The sequence below is a fragment of the Herpailurus yagouaroundi genome, unplaced genomic scaffold (assembly GCF_014898765.1).
Source record: "Herpailurus yagouaroundi ecotype Mexico unplaced genomic scaffold, PumYag 29, whole genome shotgun sequence".
Lineage (NCBI taxonomy): Eukaryota > Metazoa > Chordata > Mammalia > Carnivora > Felidae > Herpailurus > Herpailurus yagouaroundi.
In genome coordinates this window covers 65514443-65524442 of record NW_024412377.1, presented here as the reverse complement: position 1 = coordinate 65524442, position 10000 = coordinate 65514443, and the positions used below count along the sequence as shown (strand labels likewise).

Genomic DNA, 10000 nt, shown 5'->3' with positions numbered 1-10000 from the left:
CTAGCCCCACTCCGAGGCTGGAGGTTGGCAGACTGGTTGTCCATGGGCCTACCCTGTGGTTTGATGGCCAGAGGGCAGGTAGCTGCACTGCTGCCTCCTTGTGACTGGTCTTCACTGCATCTTCAGATTGCTTGCCCTGAAAGGAACCCAGGGCCCCCAAATCTGCTTTCTGAGACTGGGGGACTGCTGAATACCACTCTACTGTGTGCCAAGCACTGGGCTACACACTGTGTGGCCAGTCTCTGGGGCAGGCCTAATTTGGTCATGTGAGGTGATGACTCAGAACAGGATCACAGGCATGTTGTGGGGTGGGCACTGGGCATTTTCTGGTCTTGGTACTTTATCTTCAGCTGTTATAATTTTTTTAATGTTTTATTTATTTTTGAGAGAGTGCAAGTGGGGGAGGGACAGAGGGAGGGGGCACTGTAGAGAGACGGGGCCTAAAGGTCCAGTGATGAGAGAATTACGAAGCAGGGGGCTAAGACTCTCCAGGAGCCCGAAGTACCAGTCCCCTGGCTCAAGCCTCTTTTATTTTTGCAATTTGTCTGATGACAGCAAGCACGTACAACATGGTATTTGGCATCTTGACAGGCCGTGCACCTGCAGTGTATTCCATACTGGGTCATGAGTACGTCTGGCGCCAGACAAAACATTCTTATCCCTGGCCTGGTGCCGGTATGATGTCCCTTCTGGAGAGGACGTGCAGTCCCGGCGGCTTTCAGTTCCTGCTGCTCCGTCCCTTTCCTTCAGGACATTCTCACGGTGCCTCCAGCTTCTTGTTCTCCAACATCTCCCCCTTTTTGTTTGTATACAACGGCCTGTAGGAGGACATTGTATAACCTGAGGTGTCCATCGGTACATTGACAGGCTCGTTGTCCCCGGTACCAGACTGCACATGCAAGGATAAATACGCTGCATATTAATACAAACAGAATAGCAGTAGAGAAATTAAAAATACTAATACGCTCTTTAGGGTTTAATTTCCCCAATCCCTCTGATATACTTTCTAAGATCTTAGAACTGGATAACATGTCCAGATTTGTTTTGAAAGTCTCACATATTTCTGCTTGCAGATGGTCCATCAGACACGTTTCTGGAGAGTACTGCCATGGTTGAGACATGTGAATCAGCAGCCACAGGCCAGTGCACGCTCTAAGTAAATACAGGCTTTTGGATGACATATTAAAGGGTATAGAATTGTTAAGACAGGTGTGTAATGAGCAGTTAACACAAGTTATAAGGGTCTCAGAATCATTCCAAACTATCCGTCCTTTCAGTAGTATGTATGGCAAACGGACACAAGCCCGTATGTACTGGGTACTATTGACTGTGAAGGATAAAGTAGAAATATTGCTGGAGCTGTTTTTATAATATGTGCCCTTCCAGGTATGTAAAGGGTGACGGATAGGAGTTAATTTCCCTATATGCTTCTGTAACAGTCATTGTAAATGACTGGGTGCGGAAATTCCCCCACCATGCCAAATGATTGAGCCATTAGCAGTGGTGCTGATAGTTTGATTATGAACACACCACCGTAGATTTTGTAACGAATTTTTAAGGCAAGCTGAGCCCATAGGGCTTTAATGAATGACGCTTCCATAGGAAGCATTTAAAAGAACTCACCCTATTTCCCTTCTATATACGTCCCAAGTCACGCATCTGTCATTCTGACAATGTGCGAGTAGCATAAGATAGAAGCATTGGAGGAGTGTCAATAATTGTAAGACTGGAGTCAATCAGAGAATGGGCTGATAGTAAGAAAATGTTTGTGTTGGGTCCCATTTGTAATAATAGATAGTCATACTTGAGGCTTACTCTTGAGGCAGTGTTGCCCGTAACCAAAACATAAGGAGGACACTCGATCCCTATAGTGTAATTATCCATAACAGGACCTTCTTCATTTGGCCTATGTGGTCCTCTGCTGTCAAATGGCCCAGGTGTCCATTCCGTGTCATTTGTATATACCGGCACGGGGGAGTCATACCAATTTATGCCCTGATTGAGAGGTGGATGAGGGATATAAGCCCAGTAAGTATAGTTATCAGTGTTTACTGTAGTAGTGATAACCGCAAGCATCGCAAGGAAAAGGTGAGCAGGAGTTTGCGGGCTGCGAGTCTGCATCAGTATTTTTCAGCATCATGTGTCAACCTCTTAACTTGTCCCCAGGTAGGAGGCTGAGCGGTCCTAGTGCGCCTGAGGAGAGGGCATGGCACATTAGGCACAAATTATCAGTTTCCCGATGGACATTCTGTGAAACTCTTTGGTGGGATTATGTCTAACCAAGGTCACTTGGATTGGCTTATTCCTGGGTTTCAACCGGCTACTGGGTAACCACTGGTAGCCTTGATCCATAGAGACATAAGCATACCCTTTGCCCCACACAACCACCTCTCCCTTTTCCCAGTGTCCCTTCTCATCTTTCCAATATACCGGTTGATGAACAGGGGTGACGTTTTGCTTGTGCCAGTGTACCTTAGCAGCAGGACATGTATGGGGTACTTGTATGTCCAAGAAATTTAAAGTATATAAGGCACGATGTAATTGTTCCCGTGGCGTAGTCTAAGTCCTTCTTCTCCCCCTTTTTGTTTAATTAACATGTTTTTAAGTACCCAATGAGTATGTTCTATGATCCCTTGATCTTGAGGGTTACAGGGAATGCCAGTAAGATGAGTAATTTGTTGTGCTGCAAAGCAGCGGTCTACCTTATGAGATATGTATGCAGGGCCATTATCACTTTTAATGTATAGCCTTTTTTCCTGTACATGCTGTGGCCCAGATATATCCGGAGAAGGTATCCGCAGTAACATGTACATAAGAGAGCTTACCAAAAGCAGGAATATGGGTAACATCAGATTGCCAAAGTTCATTTGCCCATAGTCTATGAGGATTCACTCGAGAAGTATATGGAGCCAGGGGCGCCTGGGTGGCGCAGTCGGTTAAGCGTCCGACTTCAGCCAGGTCACGATCTCGCGGTCTGTGAGTTCGAGCCCCGCGTCAGGCTCTGGGCTGATGGCTCAGAGCCTGGAGCCTGTTTCCGATTCTGTGTCTCCCTCTCTCTCTGCCCCTCCCCCGTTCATGCTCTGTCTTTCTCTGTCCCAAAAATAAATAAAACGTTGAGAAGTATATGGAGCCATAGTGAGGGGCTTGCAAGAAGGACAGGCACTAACGATGTCTTTTGACTCAGCATGTGTTATAGTGTGTCTGTGGGCGAGTCCTCGAGCATTAGTATGGTGAAGCATATGCTCCTGTTGTGTCATCTGTAAAGTGCCTTGTAATAAGTCATCAGCAGTGGAATTTCCTAAGGCTAATGGGCCAGGAAGGTTAGAATGACTGCAAGTATGAGTGATATATAAAGGATGTTGCCTATGCCATCTGTATTAATTCTTGTAAATGCAAAAACAGATAATGTAATTCATTTTGTGAAACAATATGTGCAGTTTCAATATTTAGGACTATGAACCATACATATAGTGAATCTGTCACAACATTGAGGGAAGCAGGTACAAGATGCAACAATTCTATAACGGCTGCTAATTCAGCTTTTTGGGTAGGGCTGTTAAGGTTGGGATCACGGCTAATGTTTGGAAAAGATAAGGTATAAGTTGGATTCCCAAAGCAGGTCACAACCAATTTATATCACCTAGTAACTTCTGGAAATCATTTAAAGTTTTCAAATTATCTCGGTGAATCTGTACTTTTTGGCGAATGATGGTTACCTTGTGAATTTTTACACCAAGATAAAGGAAGGGATCTTGGTTTTGCACCTTTTCCTCTCCTATTATTAGGCCGTATTTGGGCCTAATAATAAAGATAAAGATCTTCTACTTGTGTAGGCGTTTGAATATCATTCATGTAATGGTTAATCAATGCTTGCGGGAACTGAATACGCAATTGTGAAAGCAGCTGATTAACAAAATTCTGACACATAGTAGGGCTATTAAGCATACCTTGTGGAAGCACTTTCCATTGATAGCATTGTATAGGAGCCATATGATTGTATGAAGGTACAGAAAAAGCAAATTTTTCTCTATCATCTGTCTGTAGTAGAATTGTGAAAAAATAGTCTTTCAAATCTATAATTAATGACCAGTTCTGACGAATCATAGTAGGGGATGGGAGCCCAGGTTGCAAAGGTCCCATACTCATTTACCTTCCTTAAGTCAGTCAACATTCTCCATTTCCCAGATTTTTTCTTTATCACAAACACAGGAGAATTCCATAGACTGGTGGACATATCTATATGACCTGCATCCAATTGTTCTTGCACTAATTGCTCTAAAGCCTCTAATTTCTCTTTCGGAAGGGGCCACTGATCCACCCACACTGGGGCAGTTGTTAACCATTTTAATGGTAAGGCATAATGTTGTTTAGAAACAGTGGCCCTAACACTAAATTTGAATTCCGTGCAGGATATCCCCATCCCATATAAGGAGGCTGCATTTTGGCAGTAATTGGCTCCGTACACCCATTTTCTTGTCGTCCAAGCCCTTCTAATGGATTTTAACTCATTTTTGGACATAATATTGGTTGCAGCAGGAGAAACATAAGGAATAGTAACATATGCTCTTCATTGACTTAATAGGTCTCTTCCCCACAGATTAATGGCTCTATCAGTAATATAAGGCTGGATAGTAGCAGCCTGGCCTTCAGGCCCTTTACACAAAAATTTCAATGCTCTGTTGGATATCAGTCAGTAGCTTTTCCTACACCCGTGAAGACTGCGGATACAAGTCAAAGTGGCCAATTCTTAGGCCAGAACTTAGAAGCAATGATGGTGACATCAGCTCCTGAATCTACCAGGCCAGTAAACTATTTTCTGTTCATTTGTAAGGTCAGCTCAGGCCTTGTGTCCTTTAGAAATGTTTGCCGAAGTACCCTGTTTGCCGGTAGATCCAAACCCTCCCTGTCGTTCTGTCGGCTTGGAATTCAAAGCAATGTAAGGCAACAGTAGTTGAGCAATGTGATCTCCTGCCAAGACACGATAAAGAACAGAAGTACTAATCATTACTAAAATTTCATCCTTAAAATCAGCATCTATAATTCCTAAGTGGACATGAACTCCCTTGGACATAAGACTACTTCAGCCAATAAGGCCAACGGACCCTGAAGGAAAAGGGTCATAAATCCTGTTTTAAGCATATAAATTCCCATGGAAGTCTTGAGGTCCAGAGAATCTGGAGGAGGAATATCTAATGTAGCGCTCCCTCGTGTGGCATGGAGGAGGTCATGGACAGATTTGCTTGATGAGTCCCGCTGCTCACAGGATAACAACGTGGAATCTGATTCCCCATGTTGTTTACATTCGGGCCCTGGGGAGGGCCTGTTATCCCGTTTCCCTGACCGACTGAGGTGGCAGGGGAGCTCCATTCTTAAGGAATTTAGATCTACATCGATGTGCATAGTAATAGCCTTTATTGCTTGGTGGGGGGGAGCATTAGTATTTCATTTTGGTGGCCAAGGTGGATCACGGGAATTGTTACCACTCGGCTGTCGACAATCCCTTTTATTTATTTATTTTTTTTATGACAGTCCCTTGTATAATGTCTCAATTTGCCACAGCGAAAACACTTGGACTGTTTGTAAGGTCCAGTGCCTTGAATAGCCACTGCCAGTAACCCCATTTTATAGATCTCTGAGCCAATATCTTGACAGGCCTTTAAATAATCGGTTAAATTAACACCTTGAGCCTTCACTGGGCATAAAGCTTGTTGGCATTCCTTACTAGCATTATCAAAAGCCAGCAGCTGTGAGAGGAGATCGTGTAAACCTGCCTGAGAAACAGTTTTTGTAATAACAACCTTTAGTCGAGCGATGAAATCTACATAGGGCTCATTAGAACTCTTTAACTTGAACACAAGAGGGTGCAGCCCGTCCTGGGGTAGCTCTTTTCTCCCAGACATTAAGGCAGCACAATCTGACCTGTGACATTGCATGATCATTGTACTGAAGCCGAACCTGTAGGCCAAACCCTTGTCCAGCCCGGTAAGTTGTTCTATGGTAATGGGCACAGGAGGATTCACGGCGGCATCACGCCAGGCCTGTATCTGTGTCTTTATACCACCAAGTTCTAAATTGCAAAAATTTAGAAGCACAGGACAGTGCGACCTAGGACCTCCCAGTCCCATGGAATGAGTCGCTCTGAATTTGCTAAACCAGACACCAATCCCAACATACAAGGGGAATTAACACATACTGCATGCAAGCCTGTTTCAAATCCTTAATTACCTTAAAACTTAAAGGAACATGATCAAATTGTTGCCCTCCCTGAGGATGTTGCTGATTAGGAGGAATTTGGCTAATGTTGACAGGATAAATTGCAGGCATACTAGCCATTAATTCGGTGTCCCCGCCCAGCCTTAGCTTGTTGAAGCATCTGCATCATGGGGGAAACAGGAACTGTGATGCTCTGAGCGGATGTATCAAAAAATGGGTTTTTTGAATAAGTGGAACAGTTAGTTTCCTTAAAAGGATTGACTGGCTCAGGACCATGGGGTATTGCGGGATGCAGGGGTGCGGAGGCTGGAGCTGCGACTATCTCTGGGCCATTAACCCGTGATTCCGTAGGTTTCCATTCCTCCGGTGGTGGAGGTTGGGGCTCGGGTTCCTCGTTATCTACAAGCTCATGATCACATTCAGCCAGTGAAAGGTTGTGAGGACCAGTGCCCCCTCCTCCCAATTCTGACCGCAAGGGTTGTAAAGCCAGGGAAGTTAAATTACACAAAGACCATATGGAGAAAGGGATGGCTTCCCCTTGTTGATGAGTGAGGGGCAAAGCATGTAAAGCCAAATTCCGTTGTTTCTGATTCAAAGCATTTTTTTGCCAGAGGGCGTAAACCAATAACAATGTTTCTTTACTAAATAAGACAAATCTTCAAATGGGGGAACGTTTCACTTTTACCACTGAGCTCTTTAATGAATGAAGTCTGCAAGAGCTGAATATATTAGTCCTAACTAGATGAGGTGGCATTCCCCATACTTACCTGCAGAAATCCCAAAGGATGAGTTTTCTGGCTCCAAATTTCCCTTTGGTTCCCTTGGCACTTCTTCAGCAGTGCTGCACACTTCCTCCCTCAGGTCCCTGTTTGGGCGCCAGCTGTAGAGACACGGGGCCTAAAGGTGCAGTGACGAGAGAATTACGAAAGCAGGGGCCTAAGACTCTCCAGGAACCCAAAGCACCAGTCCCCTGGCTCAAGCCTCTTATTTTTGCAATTTGTCTGAGGACAGCAAGCACGTACAACATAGTATTTGGCATCTCGACAGGCCGTGCACCTGCAGTGTATTCCATACTGGGTCATGAGTACATCTGGTGCCAGATAAAACATTCTTCTCCCTGGCCTGGTGCCGGTATGATGTCCTTCTGGAGAGAACGTGCAGTCCCAGCGGCTTTCAGTTCCTTGCTGCTCTGTCCCTTTCCTTCAGGACATTCTCATGGTGCCTTGGGCTTCTTGTTCTTCAACAGGGGGCAGAAGATCTGAAGCGGGCTATGCGCTGAAAGCAGCAAGCCTGATGTGAGGCTCGAACTCACGAACTACAAGATCATGACCTGAGTTTAAGTCAGATGCTCAACGAACTGAGCCACCCAGGTGCCCCTGTCTTCAGCTATTATAATTTTAAAACCCTCTTATTCCTAATGTTTCTCCTAGAAGTGCCCCTAAAATCTGGTTCTTACTGCTCTTAAAAAGGACTTGGTATTTTTATATAAATCACTTCATGTAAAACCCTGTAAGGTGTGTGTCTTTTATCCTTTTACAGGTAAGGAAACAGGCTTGAGTAGTCAGTGTGAAGTTTGAAGTCAATTCTGTCCGACAGCTAAGCCTGGGCTTTCACTTGCTGTCCTTCCATTTGAAGGCAGCCTGGAAACTGAAGAGGTTCCCAGAAACCCCTCCTAGAGGACCCAGCCAGTTTAGACCCCAGCAGTGACTGGCCATTGTAAGCAGTGTTCACACAGCCTTCGGAATCTAGTCTGCAGCAGAGCTCATGAGGACTTTTGTTGTTTGGCTTCATAATGCCCTCCACAGCATTCCATATTCAGACCTTTGATGGCTGTCCCCTTGTTTCTTTACCCAATGCAGGTGCCAATTTTAGGAAGTCTTTCCTACCACTGTGCCCCACCCCCAGGCTGTGTAAGTGTCCTATTGTCCCTACGCCCCAGACTTCCTGTGGCAATAAAGATCAGTCATAAATGCCTTTTAATCTGCTTGACTTCTGCCTCCAGACTGGGCTGGAGTGTGGACACCTTACCTGGGAATCCAGAGCCCAGCCCAAGGCAGGTGCTAGGGGAATGCTCCATTCTGATCTCTGGAATGGAGGCAGTTAGACATCCTTTGTTCCTGTTTCCACACCCCGGCTCCAGCCCCATCAGCTAGAACTCCCAAGGAATGTCAACCAGGCTTGGATACCTCCCAAAAGATACTGAGCTGTGGGTTGAAGGGTCAGAGGACTGGGACTTGCTGTTGACCAGTGATTGTGTCACAGGTAGTATTCTGGGACCACCCTCCATAGCTGCCCCTCATTGGAGCTATAAGCACGCAGCATGTACTCCTCAAAATCAGAATTCAAATGAAACCACAACTGAGTTTTTGGCATTTATTGTGTGGCTCAAACTGCTGCTGGTGCTCTTTAATGCAGATTGTCCTTGGCAACCCTGCAGGTCTGGGTTCATAGGGCTTGGGCTGGGACAGCAAGGCCTCTTTACTTCCAGATCTTTGATGGGAATTCTCCCCATGTACCTCATGGGCCCACCTCGCAGAGGCAGCAGATGAGGAAAAGGTGGAGGTTCTTTACTAGAAAGGACTTCGGGGATGTGCGAGCCAACAAACAAGACAGGCAGACTAAGACTATTCCCAGGTCTGAGGTGTGGGCAGGTGCTCGAGGATGAATACCACAGGTGAGTTTCAGCAGCTAGTTCAAAGTGCTGGCAATTGCTACTAAACTAGCATAAGAACAAATGTTTTCTAAAGTCAAGTGGAAACATCTTTTGGAGAATCTAGTGTTTCATTCAGGCAGACGGGGAAGAGTCCTCAGATTCTCATCAGCACCTCTCTGTAGGACTGGGAGGGCTGTGATGGACTGATTTCACCATCCCACCCCGTCCTTACAGCTGGATGCCAGTGTGTCAGCGCAAGCTTACAACCCACATCTGGGCACCAAGAGGTTACCAGAGGAGGCTTCTTGGGATAGGCAGCCAGTCCAAGGTGGTGGTCTCAGTAGTCTCAGGAACCTAATTTTGCTCAGGCCATCCACATGACCAAGCTTTCAGCCAAGTTGGCCTCTCCTGAGGGTTGGCAGCAGGTCAGAGAATGGAAAACCAGAAGCCACATTGCATTAAGTAATTCTTAAGAACAGAAGCCCTTAGGGCCAGGGTGAATGATGAGGCATAGGTTCAACAGGCAAGCAGAAGCAGAGGCTTCCCTTTGATGTGGAGTGCCCATCTGTTCTCTCAGACCCAGAGCCTTCCTACCTTCCAGCTGCCTTTGTTAGGAGAGCTGCTGACATTTGACCCCTAACCCACGCTCAGGTAGGTTGGGAGCTGTAGTGTTGGGGCAGTGGGGTGGAGGCAGTGTCACCCAGGCTAGCTCAGAAAACTTTGAGATGAACTCCAGATAATGGCTGGGTCCCAGGAGTAGGTGATCTGGGCTTGTGAATCAGAAAAGTCACATTCGGGAGCAACTGGGTAAGAGCACCACAGGCCAGGCACGTAGCTGTTCGTAAGAGAGCCCCACTCCTCTACTTCATCTGGTCTAATCCTGGCAGAAACCAGAGCAGATAAGCACTGTTGGCACTCTGCCTGGAGGATAGGCCAACGACCCTACCAGAGCACAGCTGTCAGCCACAAATGTGATGAGGCTCACTCACAGGCCAAGAGAACATCTATATTCTGCACAAGTATCAGAGGGGTGGTACTCTGGACCTTCAGCGTCCCCCGGTGGTGTCTCTTCTGGTGTACCACTGGGACCTGTCAGTTCTGGGAGTGGTCTTCAAAAGTTGCTCAAGTAGATAC

The 10000-nt window shown here is 46.1% G+C and overlaps 1 long non-coding RNA gene across 1 annotated transcript; it reads right to left on the bottom strand.

Moving 5' to 3' along the window:
* Window positions 1-494: 494 nt before the first annotated feature.
* LOC121011474 (uncharacterized) lies at window positions 495-7346 on the bottom strand. The gene is made up of 2 exons (XR_005781628.1): window positions 6981-7346; window positions 495-912 (listed from the first exon to the last, which is right to left on the bottom strand). It is a non-coding gene; the product is annotated as an uncharacterized LOC121011474 (long non-coding RNA).
* Window positions 7347-10000: the final 2654 nt, after the last annotated feature.